Raw genomic sequence first — 20258 nt, forward strand, 5'->3', positions numbered from 1 at the left:
TTCACTACTCAAAGATCAGATATTTGACAAATTTGCAAGCATAATTATTAAGGGAAGAAGCCAGGATTACAGCCACACTTGTAGACATCCAATGCATGATTCTTCCAAACATGGATGCATTGTAGAAACACATTGCACATACCAAGACACTCATCTATGATAATAAATTATCCATGGCTGATCACATGATGGAGTTTTTAGCAAAAGTGTAGATTGTTTTACATGCCAACAAGGTGTTACAGGAAAATTGGGACAAAAAAATGGCATTGATTTTGAAGGTACATTCTAACTTCTTGTCACATTTTGGCATTAACATTTAATCTATACACCTTTGGAATTTATGTCAAAAAGGGGGAGAAGTATAATGTAATGTATATTATGATATGAAGAGTTTTTAGGAGAAGAATATATGAGATATATAATGTAAATATATACAAGGGAGTAGTACTCTAGATATATGTGTATAGATAAGATATATGTATGGGGGAGCAACATAATACATGTATAGATAATCATAAAACATTTTTTACAAAAGTAATTTTGAAAAATTTCAAAAATAGAGTATGTTACTGAGTTGTAGACACAAAAAGGAGATAAAAGAATGTTCTGGACTTGAGCATTCAATTTTGGATTGATAAGTGTTTTTTTCACTAATGCCAAGAGGGAAGATTGTTGACATTAAGGTCAAAGTTTTTTTATTAGTGACTCACACTTAGTCAATTGGTTAAGCTATTGCTGAGCTCTACAACTACTGCCTAGATAAGTATTGTTAACCAAGTGCTACAGTTACTACTGATCTAATTAGTTTATGTATATGGTAGCTGCCAAGTTATATAGATGCTACCAACTTTATAGTTGTTACTGAGTTCTACAATTGCTACCAAATTACAAAATCTTTACTCAGTGTGTGGTGAGTAGTATCTATCGAGTTGATCAATGTCAGTGTTAATCGAGCTTCACAATATTAACCAAGTTGCACAGTATCAACCATGCTTTACAATGTCTACCGAGCTCTCAGTATTAGTGATGTGAATCTAGTGTTGACCGAGCCAAGGTGTATCAACCAAGTGATTCAGTTTATGCCAAGCTCATAGTGTTAGTGTTGACTAAGCCATGCAGTGTCAACCAAGTGATTCAGTTTATATGTTGAGTTTCACATTGTTTATCAAGTCTCACAATGTTGACTAAGTTCAAGCTACTTCGAAGTGATTAGTATGGAATGAGCTTTTATGTCTATCGAGTGTATGATGATGTCGATTGTTAAAAATAGTTGTTGAGTATCAGAACATCATCGAGTTTTTCTTCAGAACCTGAGTGCTAGTAGTTGGGCTGACTTTGTGATTTTTATGGAACCTTGTATTGTAGCCAACTCCAATGAGTTGTGATTTGGATTGCTATATATGTAATGAATTATATCATATCCAAAAAAAGTATGAAGTGAATATGAAGAGCAGAAGCATGAATTGATAAGGCTACAAGCAGTATAAGGGACAACAAAGATTTATCTATCACAACAAGGTCATCTTTATATTTTAAAGGAATCTCAACTAGCAAATTAGACCACTCATATGTCTAACTTCAAGCAAGAATACAAAGACCTTATCATTCTTCTCCCCAGGGTTTGCAGTCTTAAAGATTCCACTAATTTTGAACCATGGATGTACAAATTCATGTTCCAGATCATGAAAAACAAAGAACACATCTTATGGGGAGATTTGATTAGCACTACACTCTGTCAACAATTGCTCAACATAGAGACTTTGGTCCATTTTTACATGAACTCCTACCTTGTCTACATTGTTGTTGCTATGGGATCTTTCTTTGGTCTTTCAACCAAAGGTGTAGTGCCTACCCCTAGTTTACTTTTTAGTATTATTGTCAAACTCTTTTAGGCTAGCTTTATGTTTATGCTTGATGATTAGTAACATTTGCTTTCTAGATTGTTGGATATATTTTCATTCTCAATTGGTTATATGATGAGTTACTTTGGTACTAGTTATTTGCATGATTATTCTTCGATGATGATTGTATACAATGATTCCAATTATTTCATGTTGATGGTTAGATGGATCATTTATAGATGTTTTTATAGATACTTACCCCATACTGGCATGTGTATGGTGTACCTATATGTTTTACTTTATGTACGATGTTTCTAATATGGTTGAGCAAGGGAGTAGTTATCACCTGCAAGTCTGGATCTACATGATGCACCACTTCCTACCATTGCCTATTTAATTTATAATATATGTGTATTTACATGCATGGATTTTATGCAGATTGCAGGCATTGGGTATCAACATCCCTGAATTGCCAGGATGAGTTTACCTTATTGCAGTACCTCAATGGTAAAAGAGGGGAGATAATTCTTGAGTCCAAATCCTAAACTTAAGCCAATTGTCCTAGAAAGTAGGACAAGTATATAAGTTGTCTACCCTTCCAAATTCATCAAGTAACATAAATTCATGATTTTGACCCTTGAGCTTGATCTAGTATTTTGTACTTTATTATGAGTTTTCATATTTAGTCGTGTGGGTCTGTGATGGTTATCTGTTATAATTAAGTCAAGTTAAAAGAGTATTTAATGATTTAATTTAATGGAAATTTTATTAATAAAATTCAAAATTTAATTATATTTAATTAATTGATAAATTAATTAAATAAAAGCATTAAATTTAAAGATATAGTTAAAATTCTAATTTTCGTATAATCATATTTATTTAATTTAATAATAAAATATTTAGGAGTTTCATTTTTAAAATAAACTCTAAATATTATTATTAGTTAAATTAATAATATTTTATTAAAACATCTCAAGAAGAAATTAATTAATTTAATAAAGATATTTTAATTAAATTGCAAAAAGGTTGCACATGAAAATCAAAATATAATAAAATAATAAAAGGATAAAGGGTTTTTGTGTGATTGCATAATCGAAGCCCTAAATTTGGGAAGAACTCTTTATTAGAGATTTAGAGTTCATTTCTCAAGAACCAGGGATTTGGAGGAGCAATTTCTAAAAAGAAGGGTTTTAGAAAAAGGGGGATTACTTGCGTGCTCCATTGCGTTGTTGTACTAGCATTAGATTTAGGTAGAATTTTGTGGGTTTATTTGCACAATAATTTTCCATTCTTTAAATATCTTCTTCATGTCTGGATAAATCTATTTTTTAGAGTTTTAAATTGGTTGAAACCCTTGCTGAAAATTTATTGTTCTTTGTTTTTTTGAGATTATCTGTATATGAATTGATAATTGGAAACCCTCATTGTTAAACTTTAGAGAACCGTATTTAGATATGAATGAGGTTTTGAAAAGATATCAGGATTGTTTATTTAGATTTGATTAAACTGTTCATATTTTCCTATCAGTTCTATTTTGTTGATTGGTTTTAATACAGACACACATACACATGTTTATAGATGTTATAGATGTTATTTGTTTTAAAAATCACCAATGTTCAAGAAATCAGAATTCAATAAATTTTATTCAAGGTAATGCATTGTTTTGTTTGGTGGCTTCATATATATATAGTAATGCATTGTTTTGTTTGGTGGCTTCATATATATATATATGTTAATTTGGGAAATTAGGGGCCATGACTCTCCCCATCCCATTTTGCCTTATGACTATGGTTGCTAGCTGTCGACAATAGCCTAGTTGTTGCGATAGCCAAGATTGACTAAGCAGCCCATGTTTCCATGTGCAGCAGGCTAACAGGCCTTTAAAAGTTCTTATCATTTATAAGTTTTGATTTTTAATTATTATTTAATTTTTATTAAATTTTAAAATTAATTTAGTAAATTTTATTAAATATAGTATTTTTATTAATTTAATTAATATATTTTTTTAAAAACATTTTTTTAAAGGCAAGTGCTTTTGACAGGAGCTTTGAACCAATGGGGTCTCATTAAGGGGGGACCCCATCCCCGATGAGAATGTGGTTGTCGAGGCCTTGACGCCTCCTAGATACACCTATATTTATACTACCTAGACCACCCAATTAACGAACCACCTTATTACTCCTACGTAGTCGGCCACCTTATGCCTCCCTCCTCACACACCACTGAGCCACTACCTTATTGCTACAAGAAGACCTTCCAACACCTTATCTCTCCAAGTCACCGAAGCTCCTTATCTCTCCATCCTAGTACCTCCTTTGTAGACACTTAAAATTGTCCTAAACACTATATTAATTTATTAATATTTCCCTTGACATTATAATTGATTATTAATTAATTAATTATTTTTTCATATTCTTCTACTTATTTAAATAAAAATTAATTAATTAAATAGGTTCACTTCCCTAATGTATTTAAATTTAATTTGAATACCTCCCCCTAATGTGTTAAGTTTATTTAATGCATAATGCTCCATAAATCCCCTTTTAAATAAATTCCATTATTTAATTCCCTCCACTTTATTAAATTCTATAATTCTATGATTAAATTAAATCCTAATCCCACCTAAAACCTAGTCAACCACCCATCGCTCTCATCCTTCTAAGCATACCCACTAGTTAATCCCACTTTATTATCCTAAATACCCTCCTAAACACCTTTTAGCCCCTAAGTTGTTGCTCACACACTAAAAGCCCAAGGAAGCCCCCTTTATATTAATTTCTCCAAAAATCCTCTTACACACTTGTCCCCCTTTCATTCCTCCAAGGTTTCTCACACATATGTGAGCAAACCTTGAGCCATCTCTATCACAAAAAGGCTTATGTTGACCTTTGCATGGCTTGTCCCCTTAGCCTATGTCTCTCCTTTGTGGCACCTATATGGATGCCACATAGATGCCACCTCCTCAAGGCCTCTCTCAAGCCTATAAATAGAGCCCTTCTCTCAAGCATTCTTAATCTCCTCTATTGCAGTGTTATCATGCTAGTTTAGTTTTAGAGCTTTTAGAAATTTTTATGCTTAGAGCTAATCTTTGGTAATTGTTTGCATTCTAGGCTTAGGAATTGCATTCTCATTCTAGATTTATATTGTTAGTTTGATTACTTGCATCCATCTTCACATCCTTGAATGTTTTCAAACATGGTTTCTTCCATAGATATTGCTTGAAGTGTTCTCCATTCATCTTAGCATAGCTTCATATCACTGATCATTCATCAAAACATGGGATACATCCATAGTTGTGTTTGGGAGAGAACATCCACATCCCTCATCTTGAGCACACCAATATCTCATTTTCATACTTGCATCATTTAAGGGATTCATTCAAAAGTTGTGTTTGGGAGAGCACATCCACATCCCTCATCTTGAGCACACCAACAAGGCCTCTTGTGGGCACCCTTATTGAGCTTCTTTGAGGTCACATGGGAACTTTTCTTTTCAGTTGCACTAAGTTTTAAAAATCAAGTAGAATTAGTTGTATTTCAATCTTATTTGAATCTTTAATATACATGTGCAACTAACATTTTCTTGTTTACATGTGCTTTTGATAGGTTAGGTTTTCTTGTATACATCCTTATCTCTCCTTGCGACAGTTTGTACTACCAAAGCAGTGCATTAGTCTCCTTCACACATCGGATGAAGTGTGCCTACGAATGGGGTAGGAAGCCAGTGATAGAAATTGTCAACCATCATCTATGATTCATTGGGAAACGAATCCACCTCCACGTCTGAATGCATTCCTCCCACAAATCATTCCTCCAGCACCAACATAGAAGTCCACATCACCTTTGGTCCAATAAGTGTGGTTGCTCCACTAGCCAAACCTTTCATGTGATTTGATCCTTGCACCCCTCTATCAATGTGGCTCACTATCACAATCAATATGGTTGTATCTTTATCCAGTTTCCAACTTTTACATACTTGAGATTTGGATACTTTAAAGGTGAGTCATATACCTTACCTAGGTATGCTACTGATAAGATCATTCTAATGGAGTTAGCCAGACAACTCATGGAAGTATAGTCTGATCAGCATACATTGCATAGGCCTAGTTTTGGTATTTCTTCTGCCAAACCATTAGCAATTGGTAACTATTCAATCAATTATGTGAAAAAAGAAATGAATATGGAAGAAAAATTACAATTGATCACTTTGAAGAAGTTCAAAGCTAGATTTGACTTTGATTATTGAGAGATGAAATCTCAAATCAAGAGGGCTTTCATGCATGTTCATTGCATTGAGAATGTTTGGATTGATATGAGGACAAAGCTGGATATAATGAAGATGGATTACTGTAGATTAACTTTGCAACAAATTGTCGATCTTAATATGCTTGAGATACTTTCAGATTTCCAAATAGAAGGTGATGACATATTCTTGATCCAAAATTTCATTAGTTTTTTTTGACAAAAGGTGCATCTATCCTAGATAGATTTCAATCCATTTTGGCCAACACCAATAAGTGGCTGAAAATTAAAGGCCTAAAAAGGGTTTATCCTAAATTGGGCTTGGATTGTGGAAGCTTTGGCCCTCCTAAAGGAAGCCATAGCTAGAAATTGAAGGAAAATATGGAGCTTCTTCTTCTTATGGGACAAAGTCCCTTAAATTCAAATTAAAGGGCAGAAGGGATCTAAATCATATCAGATTCCCAAACCAATTCTAGAATTAGAAGAAGAGTTAGAGGATTCAAAGGAGGAAGTAGAGATAGAATCAAATGAAGAAGATGGGGAGGAAGAAGGGGAAGTCATGATCATATCTCCTCCAAGGCCTACACAAACTCATGCACCATCCATGCATGAAGCACCTTTTCTAGATGGGATAGATGGTAACGTGGATTCATTTTCCACTATCTTCAAACCTTCTATTCTAGTTTCAAAAGTCAATACATTGGATTTTCTTATTTCTTTAGTTGCTCCTCTCATCCTAGTGAATGAACAATATGAGCACTTGGGAAATATGTTTGAGGATTTTCCAACTCTTACAAAGGGTTAAGTTTCTCAACTTGATACATCTTTGATAGGCTTTGAGCTCTTTATGGTAGAATCCTCTCATCATGCACCTATGATTTCAAGTGTATAGAGTGAGTCTTGTTTGGGCATGATAGAGATACTATCAGGATCAATGCTAATGGTTTCAACTATACCTACTTCTATAAATGAAAGTTTTAGTTTGCTTGCATGGTTGAGAAAGATCACATCGAATAGAAGAAAAGTTGTTGTACCTCCTAATAATCTCCTTGTCAAGAAAACTATATCCAAATCTTTGAAATATAAGATTGTTTCAAGGATCTTGGTTGATTCAGATAAAACTAAATTTGTAGAAATTGTTGAGCCATTGATGGAAAATCATGTTGAAGAACTTACTCATTTTGATTACAAGTTCACTAAGGTATAAATTGAGAAGCAATCACGTTTGAGTTGTTTGCAAGATTCTCAAGATGAATTAGCTAATGTATTGAAAATAAATCATGAATTATGGGAGAAGAAAAATCAACTCAAACAAGAGGTTTTTCACCTAAATGAAGTCATTCAACAAAAATCTTCTCAAAGTGTTGTTATTATGTCTCAAACATCCAAGGAAAGAAAGTTTATTGAAGCCACCAAGTCTTATATAGGAGAAATTATCTCTGAAGGAGTTTGAGCCATTACAGAAATATTTGTAGTTCTTAAGAGTGTCAAAGAGATGAATGAAATGGAGCAAAACTTGATTTATTCTTTGACTCAAGAAGTAGATGATTTGAAGGATATTCTCAATGATTATGATGAGATTGAAAAAATTGATCAAGTTGTCTTGGTCTCATGTGACATTCTTTCGTCATGTGAAATTTTCTTTAGATTTCAAGGACTTATGGGCTACAAAGAGGAAACATTGAGGAAGTTGATCACAAAGTTGCAGGCAACCCTTGGAGATTTCAAAGTAGTAGAAACATGTGTCACTTGTGATTTGGGACAAATAGGATGTTGGGTTCTTGATGAACGTGATAATCTAATTGCAATTGAAAGGGAAAGTTCAAAATATACAAGCAGGATCAATGTTGATTTGGATTTTGAAGAATTTGGTTCTCATATTGTCCTATGTAAATCCTTCACAAATCATTTGTTAGATTCTCTAGCAAAAAATTATGAGGTTGTACAATCAGCATATGCAGATGCAGTGAAGATAGAGGCCATATTGGAGATAATAGAGATTTATGATCTTCCTACAGTGTGTGATGTTGGAGTTCTTTTTGGTAAGGAACATATTAGGTAGATTTAAACCCAGTACTAGGAAGCATAAGATAGGGATAAGCCTAAGGATCAGCTAAATCCTATACTTAATAGGGTTAAATCTTAGTTCTGGGCCAACTTCAACAAAGTCACTAGGACTCCCTTCACTTTAGGCTCTGCAGGACCAAGGTGGGCAAACCTTAGGGATTGATATGGCTGATTTTATGATATTCTTCTCTTCAAACCTATCCCCTATAGTAGAAAGTGGTCAATGTTCTTCTATGATTTTCCTATAAACTTCGTGATCATAGTAGCTAACTATAAACGCAAATAAGTAATGACCAACAACTTTTAGTTCCTCATTACATAAAATAGTAAATTGATTGTTTGTTTGTTATGTATGTTCTACAATCAAATGAACCATCAACTTGTACCTGAAATTAATTGACTAGTGTCTTATCCATTGTTATATAGAGTCAAAACTAGCAACTTGGACCTATTTAATCAACTTGTAATTAAATTTGTCAACATTGAGCTCTGAATTTCATTCTTACCATATCCTTCCCATAAACCCTAAACCCTATCACTTACAAAAAGCAATTACTTAATTCTTTGAATCAAAAACAATTAGTAAGAGATATACAATTCACCTAAATTGCATTAAATTGAAAGAAACTTGTTCATTTCAATCTCAAGATTATAGATATATAAGGAAGGAGACAAAACCCAAAGACATAGATATGTAGAATTTCTTTCTTGTATTGATTTCCTTTGAAATTGATTATAATACTGATAAAGAGTCAAAATACAACTTAGAATTTGACAACTGATACTTGGTATTAACTGTATATTAAAGTATACAAAATTAATTACATTCATATAACTACAAAACTTGGATGGGTTGTAAAAAGGACATATAACAGGAAAATTCTACAAACTTCCAACCTCTACTCCACATCCTGGAAATTCTTATATAGGATTGCAACAATCTACAAATGGGAGGAGGAAACATGTCAAAACTTAAATGGATAGAAAAGGTGGCAAGACATGTGCAAAAAGTTATACAAAACATTCATTAGTGTTTGATCCAAAAGTAGGGAATTAGTTGAAAAAGTTAGCAGGTGAAAATTTATTTTAGGCACTTTGACTCTACTCTCCTTTGTCTTCTACTATCTTCAACTTCCTTTAAAAGCTTAAAAATCAAAATATCTACGAAAGATTTATTCTTAATACACTACTTAGTATATCTAATCCTATCCAAATCTCTCATTTCTTTTAAGCCAAAATATCTCTCAACTACTCCCTACTGATAGAGCATGTATTTCTCCCATCACTTCCCATACATAAAACTCTTTCTTGGTGGGCCACTCTATGGTTTTAACCTCTTCTAGGTCCTTTGTAGCTTTAGTCCACCTGGCACCTATTATGGCTTTAGACTCCACTGAAAATCTATTCAAATCTATTTCAGCCCTAAACAAGGAGTCAATTTATTTATTGAAAGAAACATCACTTGTATTTTCAAAAATGGTTGTAGTAGTCTCCTAAGTCAAAATTGTTCTAAAGGAATTAGACCATTCCTACCAATCCCTGAATGTGTTGCTAGTATCCAAAATTGGTGGAATGCAGAGCTTAATTCCCTAAGATAAAACTTTCATTTCCCCCTATATAAATTGCAATTTCCTAGTGAAGAAGCCAATTAATTCCTTAACTATCTCCAAGCTCTCCTTCATTGTGATTATCTTATTAGGAAAATTTGACTTTTTATCCATCAACACAATAAGCCTCTCTAAGAATTGAGTATATGGCCCCAAAAGATTGAATGTGGGTGACAGCCATGAAAAATCTTCATTGCGAAACTTCTCAACATTTTGTATAGTAACATATAAAATATGGGCTTGTTTTCATATACTCCTTAGAGTTTCAACCCTATGGCCAATCATACTTCTAAGGATAGAAATCCTTACCTCATCTCCTTGCTGAGTTGGTGGAGCATCGATGCTCATTTTCATAGGCTCTGTTGTATCCTCTGCTTCCAACTCATATGTCTATGTATTGTTCTTTGTCATGACTTTTGATGGTTGTTCTTGGCTGTCATATTCTTTGTTCAATACTATAGTAGCCACTTGCTCTGCATTTTCTAGTTTCTCTCTAAGAGATGCAACTTCAGCTTCTAAACCCTAGACCTTAGCTTCAAGCTCCTCAATATTCTCCTTATACACATGGCTCTTCCTAAGCTCGTCCTCATAAAGCTTCCTTACATCAATGTAATCATTCACAGACTTGGCAAGTATTGTTTCTATCTCCTCTACCTTGGCCTCATTCATGAATGAAAAATGTTTCATGGCCTTTGAGATCTCTTTACCTGAAGTACCTTGCAAAGTCCATAAAAATAATATTACCTTTTTTGGTGCTCTACACATCCATCAACTTAGGTTTTTTGGATGAAGGATCCATGCTCCATACTACTAGAGATTTGGTGTCAATGTTAAATTTAGTTCCTCTCTGCAGTCCACCAGTACCATAAGCCTCATATGAGATGGAATTTTCCTATCTCCTAATTTGATCAAGCATAAAAGCTTTCTCCAAAGCCCACCTAGGCACCAATAACATCCCACTTCTCTATACCAGATCTCTTGCCTCCTCTAGAGTCATGATTTTACTCTCTGGATCATAGGCATGCAATTTCTCAACCAGCTCTAGCTTATGTTCATCAATCTCCCCTGGTTTCATCTTGAGTACCAACTTACTTTGTTTAACCTTGTACAAGAAGCTCTTGAACTCTACTGACTTGATGAATTTATCATCTTCTATAAACTATTGGGCTTGGATGATCATGTCATCCAACCTTGCTACTGCTAACTCCAAGTCAGTTAGTGTGCTTTCAGCTGTAATGACTTTGCCTTGGATATAGTTCTATCTCAAGTCAGTAAAGCACTAACTTTTTCCTAGTAGGATTTTTAGTGTTCTCTATTTGACCTCTCTAGGGATGTGGATAACCTTTTGCCTCTTATTCCCCTTGGTGACCCATGATGTTGTTGGATTGTCATCTTCCTCTATTGATAGAGTCACATCAAGTTTAGGGTTGTCATTACATACCCTCTCTTCCTCTCTAATGGGTCCCTCTGGCATTTGGACCATAATTTTAGCATGTTCAGTGAGAATCTTCCTAATCATATGAGGATAGGGGATATCCATATAAAATCCCATGAAATTGGGATCTATTTTCTTCATCTCCCTCTCTACCCTCAAAACATCATCAAGTTTAGACAACTTATCTGTTACCTCCCCCTCTACAACAATATGGGAATGAGGTCTTCATGGAGTAGCTCCTTGGTACTAGGCAACACATAGTTCCTTATTTATTTGAGCATGTTCCTCATCCAATTATCAGGATCATAAATCCTATAAGGACCAGTTGACAGGTTGTAGTGGTGGAGGAAAGAATGAATATGATCTAGGGCACCTTTTCTAATTGAAAAGTCCCCCACCTTAAAACATCTACATAAGAATGTGCCTTTATGCACTTTAGGTCCTAGATACTCCCTATTAACCATGAAAATTTTCCACATTAATTCAATTATACCCAACCTAGGGGGAATGAACTTTGGAAATATGTGGGGTGGCTAGGGACAACCATATACTCTCGTCAAGGAAAACGTTGGAAAAAGGAAAATGTCCCCCCCATTATGGTCTAACCTTTTATCGTCAAGGAGTAGGGCTGGTCTCAAAAGATTCTTCAAGATCTTAGGTGCCCTAAAGTAACCTAGGTCTAGAATTTTCATTATGACAACACTATAATTATTGAAAAAAGATATAGAATAAAAAAAGTGATATGAACTATCTCATATCTGTGTCCATAGCTAAACTGCTAGCTCTCCATTTGCATTAGAGGTGTGATCAATGAAATCAGGGCTTATGTACCCCATGTTCTTGTATAGGATCAGGTGCATCAACAGTGAGTAATGATGGAATTTGAAGTTTTTCATCTCTCCACTCTAAGCTAGTGTAATGTTCTCCTTCATTACCTTTAGACTATATTCAACATAATCATATTCCCCTCCATGGTATGAGTCTTGCACATCTATAGCAATGATAAATTCTGATCCATATACCATGTCAGTTCCATCCTTATCAACCACCTTGTGGACACCATACACTATTTTTACAAAATAATTCTTTAATTTTTCTAGAGGCATCATCTTCTCCACCTTCTTAGGCTAATCGCCCACATTCTTTAAGTCCATGGGAATATGTTTTAGCATAGACTTCCCTATGTAGGCTTTTGTGTTCTTCTCAAACTTCTTATATAGATCCTCCAAGCTTATGGATTGGCCCATGGCACCATCCAATCCAAAAGCTTAAATAAATGAAACATGGTCCAATATATAAAGAATGGTTCCATCTCTCCTATGGAAGGATTTGGTGGCTAGATTATATGATCAGATTAGGGCCTTTACCAAATCCACGTCCACAAAGACTGTTAGTATAGTTTTTTATTTCCTAGTAGGTTATTTATTTTTCCTATATTGCTAGGTTTTTCCTAAACTTTTAATAATCTTGCTTAGCTTAATAAAGCATGTCTTATTAGGTGAATGGTTGTGAGGTGTCACCTTCCTACATGTGAGCATCCATTAGCTATCTTGAAAAGATACTTTGCTATCTTTAGTCCGATAGATGGTTGCTCCTCATTGGTCGGTGTTGCCAACTCCTCCCTCTTCCTAGCCTATATAAGCATGCTACCTAGCTTGTATTTGGATCTCTTGTTTTTGCATTCTCTTAATGCTATTTTGCTTCTAGCATTTGCATTACTCTCTTGGAGACTAACTCTATGTTGCTATTTTGATTTTATATCATTTACATTCATAGTTTAGATATTTATTCTTCGCACTAGTTTTTTGGGTTATTAATCTTTTCAAATTCTAACATGTTATTAGAGCTTTTCTACATGCAAGAGTAGATTTTAGTTTCCATATTTGAGAGATTCAGGGGGGGCTAATAAATCTTATTGTAAGTTTTTGAAAAACCTAGTATGCTCTTCTCTCGCATCTTCGGATGATCTTGAGAATCAAAAAAGTTTGACACAAAAAATTTTAATCTCTAAGTGATTGCAACATTTCTGGTTATACTTGCAACATTTCTGGTTGTTCCAATGCATCCAGCAAGCTTGAGAAAGTCAAAATTGGGTTTCATTTCACCGAGATTAGAGATCGTCATACAAGTTACAAAACTAGAGTTTCAATCTCAAATTTGACAACCAACTTGCATATTTGGTGTTTTCAATCAATATTGTAGGTTCTAGCATGCCATTTATTGACTTAGATAGCTAATTCAATATTTTCATGATGTCTTTTGGTTTCTGGGGTTAGTTTTTGGTTGTTGGGGTCATTTTTTATTGTTAAAGGCATTTGATTTACACTATAGCTACATCTTTTGTACATTAGCAAGAAAAATGATTTATGGGTTTTGTTCACAGCCCCAAAAAACCATCTGGGTATCTTTTAGTTTTTGCATCCAATCTATATATTTTGCAAAATCGAGCATGGAAACCTACAACCATACCCCTCTCTGTTGGAAGTTGTAGTTTTGAACGCAGTTTTCAAATGCCTCGTTCTTGCTCATACAGACTCCAATTTTAATGATTCTTATTATGATCTTGGCTTTTTTTTTTTGTGCTCTATCCACTAGTGTAGTCATTTTTTGATTTTCATGCACTTTTTTTTTAGAAATTCTAGATTCTTGGCGATGACTTTGAATAGTTCTTGTTTTGGAAACTTCAGAGGATCATAACTTTCTCATACGACCTTGTATCGAGGTGATTCTTTTTTTGAAAGTGCATAATTTTTTGATTAGATCACAGTGGTGCTATTTTTTTCCTTGAGTATTGTGTCCAAGTTTCACTTTCAACATATGCTCTTCGTGAGGGTTTTTGTAATGCATTGAAATCAAGACCACTTAGTATTTATTGCTAGTGGTAGTTGTAAATGCACTAAAATAAAGTGCCAAATCATATTTCTTTGGGGGGGTTCTTTAATTGAGTAAAAAGGGGGGGGGGGGGGGGGGGGGCATTGTCGTGACTGGATTCTCTTCTTTTTAGCATTTCTTCATCATGGATCAAACAAATATGCCCATCCTAACTCCATACAATTACTTTAAGTGGAAATCACACATGACAATTCACTTAAGGAAAGCTGGATTAAATAGGATAACTATGAGACTTGAAACTAAACCTGATAAAGATGAAGATAAGCCTAAGTGGTTTAACAAATGTGATGAGGCATATGGAACATTGTGTTTGTCTATTTCTCCTAACTTTCTATTTCACATTGAGTCTTTGGATACACCAAATGAAATATGGACAAAGCTAGAAACACTATTTGGCACACAAGATTCAATGAGGGGTCATATGTTGGAAAATGAACTAATTAGTTTAAGTCCAGGCAATTTCAATACAATCTAAGATTTCTTCACCAAATTGAAAGCACTAAGGCTACGATTAAAACAATGTGGAATTGAAAAGAAAGATGAACAACTAATTCTTAGTATTCTCTCTAAGCTAAGTTCAGAATATTATGTGTTTGTCTCTACCTTCTATGTCACTAAGGGTACACTTGGTACTCAATTCACCATGCCATCTTTGGATGATTTTTTTATCAATCTCACTCGAGAACAGGACAAGCTAATCCAGATGGGCACTCTTGAGTTCTCTAAGTCACATGCCTTGGCTGCCAACCAAGGCACAAAGGAACAAAAAGGACAAAGTAGTAGCAACAATAGTAAGGGTGAGAAAAAAAATAATAACAAGGAAAATAAGGATCAAATATCAGGTTCTTCAAAAGAAACTATTGATACCCCATCTTCCAACAAAAATAAGCCTAAGAAAGAAAAGGTCAAATGTGCCTATTGTAAAAGACCTGATCATGATGAACATAAATGTTTGAAGAAACAAATTGATCACTTGACATACATTCTTGAGAAGAATAATATTAATGTTCTTGAGTCTATCAAACAAAGTTCTAATGAAGGGTCTGATAAGGAAAAAGAAATTAGCAAGGGGAAAGGAAAGGGCAAGGCTCTTGTTTCAGTTGCTTCATCACCATCCACTTGGATTCTTGATTCAACTACTTGCACCACATGGCTTCATCTAAGGAAGAACTTGCATCCTTGAAGTCATGTACTAAGCCTTCTATTTTGATGAGTGATGACACTCCTGTTGAGGTGTGTGGGAGAGGGTTTGTTGATATGGGGGATGGCACATTCCATGATGTTCTTTGTATACCCTCATTATCAACTAATCTCCTATCAGTATACCAGATCACTCACACAAGTTTAGGCAAGCAGGTTGAGTTTACTCCTGATTCTGTGGAGATACATGAGTTGCACAGTGATTCTATAGTTGTAATTGGGAGAGCAGATCATCAGTATGACTCTATCTATTTTCTCCCTTTGTTCTTGATCCTCCTTTGTCTATTTTTCTCACTCACTCTAATGATGTGAGAGAATTATGGCATGAGTGGTTTGGCCATCTTAACTTCCACTATTTGATTCAGCTCAACTAGCAGAGCATGGTCACAGGGTTGCTTTCGATTCAGTTCTCAGGCGGTGTTTGCCAAGGTTGCATTCTTGGTAAGCATCCTAAGGAAAAGTTTGACAAAAGTAAGGCATGGAGAGCTTCACAGATACTAGAGTTAGTTCACAATGATTTGGCTGGTCCATTTCAACATCCTTCTTTTAGTAGGGCCTGATATGTCCTCACATTCATTGATGACCTTTCTCGATATACTTTGGTGTACTTTCTCAAATAGAAGTTAGAGGTATTTGATCATTTTCAGGACTTCAAATTTTTTATAGAAAAGTAATCCAGGAAAGCCATCAAAGTTTTGCACATAGACAATGGTGGTGAGTATGTCAACCATTGGTTTGAAATATTTTGCACTTTAGAGGAGATTGATTTATAGCATTCAGTTTCATACAATCCTCTGTAGAACGGTGTTGCAGAATGGAAGAATAGATCCTTGAAGGAAATGGCAAACTATATGATTCACTCTAGATCTCTTGCACCATAGTATTGGGCAGAGGCCATTAACTATGCTTGTTATATATCCAAAATTGTGTTCCTCACTGAGCCTTGAAGGGAGTTACTCCTTTTGAAGCTTGGAGTAGTAAAAAACCATCAGTTAAGCACTTTCAAGTTTTTGGCTCTCGTACATGGGCCCACATTCCTGTAGAGAAACATAAGGCCTTGGATCCGCAAAGAAAACCTTGCATATTTGTAGGTTATCCTGACAATGTGAAGGGTTATCAGTTGCTCCACCCTACTACAAATGATTTATTCATTGAGAGGAGTGTTTAGTTTGAGGAGGGATCTTCAAGCTTACTTTCTATCACTTCTCCAACTCCTACTTTGACATTGGAGTCACTTGGAATACATGACATATCTTCTAATGAGTCAAATTCACCTGTACAATCTTCTACCTCCACTTTTGATGTAGAGAGTGATTCATAGAACTCAACTCCTTCCTCTCCAGTCATCATTTAGAGGTTAATTATTCCCCTCTAGATTCTCCATCTTCTAATCCACTTTGGGCTAGATAGACCTTGCAGTCTGCAGGTGATTGGGTTGGAGATCCATCAGACACCAGGAAAACTCATTCACAATTCCAAGATGCTCCACATGTCTTCATTGCTACTTCCTCAAATCCACAGTCCTTTCATGAGGCTTCTGGTATTCTTGAGTGGGATACAACTATGTAGGAAGAGTATAGTTCCTTGATGATGAACCACACTTGGGATCTTATCCCTCTTCCTGTTGGAGTTGAGGAAAGCCAACTCCGAAGACGCCAAGATCACTTGCATGCGAACCTGTCAAAGAGAAGCCATAGAAGGGGAGGAGCATGGAGCATGGGCAAAACCCTAAACGGACATGAGAGCCATCATAATGCAAACACAAGAAGAAATGTATTTACAATAAGAAATGATATGATGATCTGATTTGATGATCGATGTTTACAATGAGAGAGAGCCCGAATATAAAGAGCTCACGGAAGCTTGTAGAACAAGCTGGAAGGAGGTAGAAGATAAGATTGACAACTCAACACACATCCACAAAAAGTGGAATATGCTAAAAAAGGAACAAACTCCCGAGTTGTCAACAACTAACCACTACATGCATTAAATATAAAATATTAAATAAATGCATGACCTAAGTAAGCTTAAGTAATAGAATAAATAATTAGATATTAATTATTTACTCTAACACCCCCCCTTAAGTGCAACTTAGGGAAATGCCTTAAGCTCACAAAGCTAAGATGAATGCATAATGGGTCCCGGCAATGAGGCCATTTTAGGTACCCAAGTACAATGCAAGAAGAATGCAACCTCTGTAAGCGAGGAAAGAGAGAAAACCACATGGGAAAAACCCTCCCCCAAAAAGAGGTAAGAACCCAGTGAAGAGCTGAAGAAGTCTCCAACTAGGGAAAATGTCCCCTAAAATAGGAACAAAGAGTGATCATGAAGAAGCAGCATCATTGAAGCATGACGAAGCCGCAAATCTGCCAAACTGCTGATCTGAAGAAACCTCCATGGAAGAAGAAGGCATGAACTGAGCATGTCTATATGGTAGATGATCCATCTCACCGAAATGCATAGGTAGCCAGCCACTGCAATCGCCTTGTACATAGGATCAACCACTGAATACATAGTTCACACTATCGAACCATCGAACCATGGATGCATTAGAATACAGCATAACTCCCCCTTAATGCAGACGGGGTGTGATGACAAGCAACTGAGAAGGTGAGCCAAAATCTTCTGCAAACGAACCAAGAACGAGGAGAGAGGGAAAGAGGTACAGACACTGATAAAGACACGGTCTAACTGACTCTGCATGGGCTAATTTCGTGGAAGGGACACTCACTTGACAAAGGGAGAATGCCTAAAATAGCAAACAAATAATCCCCCCCATGGTGCTTTATGAAATAGTGCATGCACAGCTGACTCAAAACAACGTTCATGACCCCCAGAATGCAAAAGTGACAATTTATCTCAGTGCGAAATAGAAAAGTGCTTCAAAAGGATAGCTACAATGATCAGAACTGAAAAAGAGCTAAACCAAAAGAAAGTACAGCCGAAAAGAAAGCAAACCATGCCAGGAAAACGATCCTCGGGCCTAAAACACTCAAAATATCAACCATAGAGCAAAAATGCCAAAACTATGATAGAAAAAGCAGAGGCCAAAAATGAAGAAAAAGGACTACATTTCTGAAAAGAACACAGCACCAGCTGTCCAGAAATATAAAGTTTTCAAAAAACTGACATGGGACGCAAAAGATATGCATGTCGGAGTCAAAAACAGGACTTTGGACTTCAACAGTAAAAACAAGCAATAAAAAAGCATCAAAACCTAAAAATACCTACACCAAAATCTCCATCTCGGAACCAGCTTTTCGGCGCTTCTTTCGGATCAGAAAAATACCTCCGTATGCAAGAGTTATGGCCAAAAAACCAAAGGTAGGTCCAAAAGCAATCGGGAGAGGTGCATGCAAGGGCTGATGCAGCGCTGACGTCAGCAAGTCATGCGATTAAATTTGATAGTTTGGTGGCCGTCGCAGCAAAAAAGAGTGCCACGTGGCATAGCCACGTGGCAGCTGACGTGGCAGGGGTGACGTGGCGGGTCCACGTGGCAAGGTGCCACATGGCGCCCATGCCACGTGTCACCCCCGCAGTGGCCTACTCGGCTGACGGGCTGCAGAGTTGGCGCTGACTGGAAGCGGAGCTGTCGGGCGGCGGAACCGGGAGGAGACCGGGCGGCGACGGAGCGCGGGCTGAGAACTGGAGAGGCGCTGCCGGCGGAGGGCGGCGACCGGGAGGCTGCCGGGCCGCGATGGTTCGCGGGCGGCGTTGCCTGCTGCGGCCGCTGCGGGCTGCGCGCAGGTGGCGCGGCGGTAGTGCGCCCCAATATATATTTTTTTATTAAAAAAATCCGTCGCTGCGTCCGTACGACCATACGACAGACCCCTGGAGGCCTCAAAAAATTGCCAAAAATGCCCTGTCTCCAAAAATGACAAGTTTTATATGAATCCTGACTGCAAACGGCCTTCCGGATCTAATGGTAATGTCCGTTTTGGTCCAAAGTGCTCTGAAAAATTGCTGATCCCCTGATTTGAAGAAAAATTGCACAAACAAACTAGGGTTTGTGACTTCAAATCACGGCTTCAAAATTTCTTCAATGAAGCTGCAGCAGGAAGGCTCTGATACCATGTTGGAGTTGAGGAAAGCCAACTCCGAAGACGCCAAGATCACCTGCATGCGAACTTGTCAAAGAGAAGCCATAGAAGGGGAGGAGCATGGAGCATGGGCAAAACCCTAAATGGACATGAGAGCCATCATAATGCAAACACAAGAAGAAATGTATTTACAATAAGAAATGATATGATGATCGATGTTTACAATGAGAGAGAGCCCGAATATAAAGAGCTCATGGAAGCTTGTAGAACAAGCTGGAAGGAGGTAGAAGATAAGATTGACAACTCAGCACACAACCACAAAAAGTGGAATATGCTAAAAAAGGAACAAACTCCCGAGTTGTCAACAACTAACCACTACATGCATTAAATATAAAATATTAAATAAATGCATGACCTAAGTAAGCTTAAGTAATAGAATAAATAATTAGATATTAATTATTTACTCTAACACTTCCTAAGGGAAGAAAACTATTCGATGTAAGTGGATCTATCGAACAAAATTTGTAGTAGATTCGTCAGTTGACAAACACAAGGCTTTCTTGGTTGCCAAAGGATTCTCCCAGGTTCCTAGGATTGAGTACTCTGAGACTTTTTTGCTAGTTGCTCGAATGAATTCCAGTTGACTTGTTCTTGCCATTGCTATAGATAATCATTGGGAAGTACATCAAATGGATGTGAAGAGTGATTTTCTTCATAATGACCTTCATGAGGAGATCTACATGGAGCAGCCACAGGACTTCCTTTAGGATTCTTCACTTGTGTGCCATCTTTGGAAGTCTCTCTATGGCTTCAAACAGGCTCCTCAAGCCTAGTATGCCAAGATGGACTCCTTCCTTCTATTAGTTGGGTTCACTCGGTGCCATTCTGATCCTAATGTCTCTTGATTCATGCAGGAGCCCCACGAGCTGCACTAG

This window comes from Cupressus sempervirens, chromosome 2, assembly GCF_028749045.1.
Source record: "Cupressus sempervirens isolate cs-2001-9-10 chromosome 2, ASM2874904v1, whole genome shotgun sequence".
NCBI lineage: Eukaryota > Viridiplantae > Streptophyta > Pinopsida > Cupressales > Cupressaceae > Cupressus > Cupressus sempervirens.